The sequence below is a fragment of the Varanus komodoensis genome, unplaced genomic scaffold (genome assembly GCF_004798865.1).
Source record: "Varanus komodoensis strain SLA01 unplaced genomic scaffold, ASM479886v1 scaffold157, whole genome shotgun sequence".
Lineage (NCBI taxonomy): Eukaryota > Metazoa > Chordata > Lepidosauria > Squamata > Varanidae > Varanus > Varanus komodoensis.
The window spans coordinates 266,176-270,926 of record NW_025335459.1 but is presented as its reverse complement, the minus strand read 5'-3'; positions in this window follow the sequence as shown (position 1 = coordinate 270,926).

Genomic DNA, 4,751 nt, shown 5'->3' with positions numbered 1-4,751 from the left:
CCAAACAGGCCTGACTCTCACAAGCTCCTCAGGCTTCAGTCACTGCAATTCACAGAAATACACTTAGATTCAGAGAAAAGCAGGAGGTTGGATGGTGCTCTGGACACAACCTCTGAGCCTTGGCAGAAGTGCATGTGAGCAACCTTGTCAGGCCAGAGCTCAGCAATCAGCATAGCAGGAGGTTTGGCTTTCTTCACTGGGTTCTTTATGGGAAAGGAGGTCAGCTTGGCAACCCAGGAACTGTGACTTTCCTGCTCATGTTAAGGCCTGTGGCGCTTCCATAGCACTGCACTTGGAACACGGAAAAGGCTTTGCAGTGCTGCATGATGTGTGCACGAGAAACGCCTCATGTGGAGTCGCCTTCAGTCCATAAACTTACAGGCAAGGAATTCAGTCGGACATACCCCCAGCTAGGGCAGGATTGCCAGATATTACGGAGCACAAGGGAATGTAGTTGAGTTATAATACCTGGTTAAATGTTCGGGGCCACCTAATGGAGCTTGGGCCAATGGTGAGTTTGATCTCTGAAAAGGCCTGTCTCTGGATGCTGCCAACATTCACGCCAGCAGTGGACTTGTTGGGAAACACCACCCAGTTCATGATGTCAAAATCAGCTGCCAGGTCCCCATGCTCATCCAAGTAAGTCCCATTTGTTGAAGTGTTGTACAGATGGAAGTTTTTCAGGAAAGAATGCAGCTGGAATGACAAGCAGAGAACAGAGGGGAAAATGTTGTGCAATTCCTCTTGGGCATAATCCTCAGTACTGAAACAAAAAAGCATTTTCACTTAGCAAAAAGGACATCCTGTTTCACATTTCAGCCCTGCCTGTTTGCATGTTTAATCACAATCAATTCTTTCAGGCTGACAGTGGTTTTGATATTTTTTATTCTGAATGCACATGGTGGTGATCTTCCTTTCCAAGTCGTTTCCTCCTCAGGTGTCTTCTCTCTAGCAACTGACCCAAGAAGGAGGCCAGTTGCCCTCATGATCAACTTACCGTATTTTTCGCTCTATAAGACGCACTTTTCCCCCCTCAAAAGTAAGGGGAATTGTCTGTGCGTCCTACAGAGCGAATGTGTGTGTGCCCGATGCCTGGGACGCTTCTGGAGCGCCTGCACCACATGGCATCACCTGGCCAGCAGGTGCTCGGCATGCGCTGCTCTGCCCCCCCCCCCACTCTGATGCAGGCGAGAGCTGTGCTGCTCAGGGGGAGCGGTGCGGAGGAGGAGGAGCCACGGGCTTTAACCCAGCGACCTCACGGAGAGACGGACTGCTCACCCCCACCACCTGGGAAGACCTGCCGCTGCTGCCGAGCCACCAGGAAGACCACCACCGGTACGCTGCCAGCCTGGCTGCACCACACCTGGCCAGCATGCGCTTGGCGCGCCCTGCTCTGTTCCCCTCCTACGGCGCAGGTGAGAGCTGTTAATCACAGGTTGGTGTGTGTTTTCAAATGGCAACCTGTCTTTTAATGAAGCCCATGGGGAAGTGATGGGGAATGTGCCTGTGATGATCAGGAAGCTTTCCATGGAACCCTCCTCTAAAAACTAGGTGTGTCTTATGCTCAGTTGCATCTTACAGAGCGAAAAATATGGTAATGAGTGTGGGTTGAAAGATGGCAAGCTCTGCCAACCCCTCACACCAGATCTCCATGACCCTACCCAGCACAGAAAAAGTATAAACAAAGTGTATCCTGCTGCATAAGTAAGTCTGACCTTGTCCCAGAAAGCCCTTGGAAGCAAAGAACACTTCAACCTTTCCCAAGAATGCTCCTTCTGCGCAATGTTGTGAGACCAAACACAATCCACTGAGGAGCCTCCTGCAAACTGCATCCAAGCCACGTCAACTTGGAGTTAAGATACTCGAATCCAACACATGCACAATACTCATTTCTGTCCAGCCGCCTTTTCCTGCTCTGTTGGGTTTCTCACAAGTGGATTGTTCCTCTGGGCAGCTGATCCATGACAACAAGCCTGCCGCACCTCACCCTTCCCTGCCCCTCCCTAGAATCACACCAGTGGATGTGAGTTTTGATGGAAATGCCCCTGAATAAGAAGGAATACCTGCCACTGCTGGACCCTTTTAGGTCCCGTCCTCTCCCTGTCCCCCATCTGCATTGGATTCCTCCCAGATGAGTGTGCAGCATGCAAGGTCTGTGCCACAGCCTGGATGGAGTTGTAAATGCTGTATGAGTCTTGAGACAGGATGCCTTCAATCTCATCCTGGGGCAGGCTCCCCAGCTCCTCCTCTTCTCTGCATCTTTCCCACACTTTCACAGACACAACATGCCTCATGTAAGAACAGTGAAATGCTCTCTCAGCAAATTGCTTGAGAGCAGAAAAAAACAGGTCAAAATTGTCATAGGATGCTCTTTTGCCTGTGTTGCTTATGAAGGACAGGGCTACATGGGTGTGCTGAAGATCAACCATTTTGTAAAGCAGTCTGACGCTGAGGTCCTGCAAAGCTGTAGCAATGCAAACTTTCCCCACAGTTGATTTTCTGAGCATATCAACATTTCTCATTACTACTGCTAGAGTTAAGATGGTATTGGAGTCCACCTGACAAACAAATGCACTGACTTGAGCGTCCACCAAATATCGCATTGTGTCGAACTGTTTTCCGTGTTTCACTGCCACTGGGATAGTCTGTGAATATGCGATGCAAATGCCATTGCTCCTGACCAGGGGTGTGAAGGAGTTCACAAATATTTCTCCACTGTCACTGTCTGAAGCTAAAAGTCCAATCCACGTCCACCTGAAATGCAGGAGCAGTTTGACGATCCCCAGGTAAGGAGGCTCGGATTTAGCAACCATCCGGTAGAGAAAAGGGAACTGATTATTAGCCTTGGGAACGTGACCAACAAAACCGCAACTGACCTAGGAAATGGCAAAACAGTTTGACTTCTTTTTCTTATAAAAATAAGGAGTGCATATACTGGAAATGGTTCCTGCACATGAGATTAGAAGGTAATAAAGAAGGTATTCTGCATAAAGAAGGAAAAGTACATTTTTAATATTTCTCATATCAGGTGTGCTAGCATAACATTTCCTGGTGCTGGATTCATGATCGTCCTATTTATTTCAGCTCTTGAAGATCCTGCACCCATGCTGACATATCTCAGTGAGGGGGAAGTTGAATTCCAATCTGGGGAAAATCTGAGGTTGCATTTCAACAGTGGGTGGCACCAAAAACAGAGTGAGAAGAGCCAAAATGTGATTTAAATTAGTTTCAAGCCTATCCCGAATTAAGCAAGACATAGAATTTGCATGTCTGCTCCAAAGTAAGCAGGAGCAAAGCACTCTGCAGTACCTGAAAATAGTATTGCAAAGAGGCATTCTGTGCTTCTCTACTCAGAAGCAGGTGTGACTGGTCCACTCAGAACAGGGCTCTGCAGGAGAAGACTCAGGAGTAAGGAGGGCCGGTCACTCTGGAGCTCTTCCTCTGCCACCTCACACCATATCCCTGTGTCTGGACAAAATGAAGGAGTGCTTTGCTGCAATATGGCTGCAAACAGCCTGCAGTGTAAGAATAGGTTTCAGGGCAGTGGAGTTTGCCTCTCCTCAGGGAGAGCCAGACACATGCAGTTCATCCCCCACTGTTGCCTTTGTCTCCACCCAAAAGTGTGGCCATGGTCTGGAGGAAGGGAGTGGATCCAACCGGGTCTCCCACAGCCCCCCCTCACCCACAGTCGCCCCAGCCTCAGCTGATACGTTAGCCCGGTGGCCCTTGATTGATGTGTTCTGGCCCATCTGATTGGTCCCTGTACCTTGCTGGGGACAAGAGAGATTGTCCAGAGCTTCCTAAAGAGGAAATGAAAATGCGCATTGCGATGCAGCTCCTTCCCCATCACATCCCATTCCCCACTGTGTTCCTGCCGATGCAAAGAGAGCAAGACCCCTCATGAGTGACCCTGTTCACCTGGCCTCAAAGACAGTTGAGGAAACCCCGGAAGAAGTCTGGGCCTTCAGAAGGGGAGAGGGGCTAGATTCAGAGGACATGATAGGCCACTCTCTCCTTGAACCTACACTGGTTTTTTGTTTCATGTGATCACTGGCAGTACTAGCAAGGGAGATATTACTGCACAGTGTCATTCCAAAAATCGCCAGACTCCCCCATGAGCAGTTGAAGGAAGATCCAGTGTACACGGGAGAACCTATAAATCTCCTTCATGTTCTGCTCTTCTGAGATCGGTCCTGCCTTCCTCGAGCCATATGCAGTGAGGTTCATAGAAGGGCTGCCTCCCGCAAGCAGGCAATCTACATCCCCACACCCATTTGTACCTGTGGGACTTTGTAGAGGCCAAGCATGGTTGAAACATGCTTGGAAAGTTCAGAGTCCACTCCCACAAGGACGGCCAACAGAGTAGTCCCTCTTCCACAGTTGTAACCAGGAACATTCTTTTGTCCGACAGACAGCAGGTCCACCAGGACCTCGTATGTTATTCTTGCACTGAAATAGTTCTCATAGATGTTGTAGCCCAAAGTGATGTTGGGCAAAAGCCTCGGATTCTGGTTGGCCTCCCGAATGGCAAACAAGAAGGGCAGGATGTACCAGTATCTCATACCTCCTATTCTGCAACCAAATGAGAAGTCATCAGATTGTGATCTTCTATCCTGCAAAACCCTCAAATTCCTTCAACAGCCATTAAAACCCAAATCACACGGAACCACTGTCTGAGTCAAACAAGGAGAATTCTCCTCTCAACATAAATGGGGGTCGTGGGTTTCAGGGAGCAACTTTGTCAAGTCCAT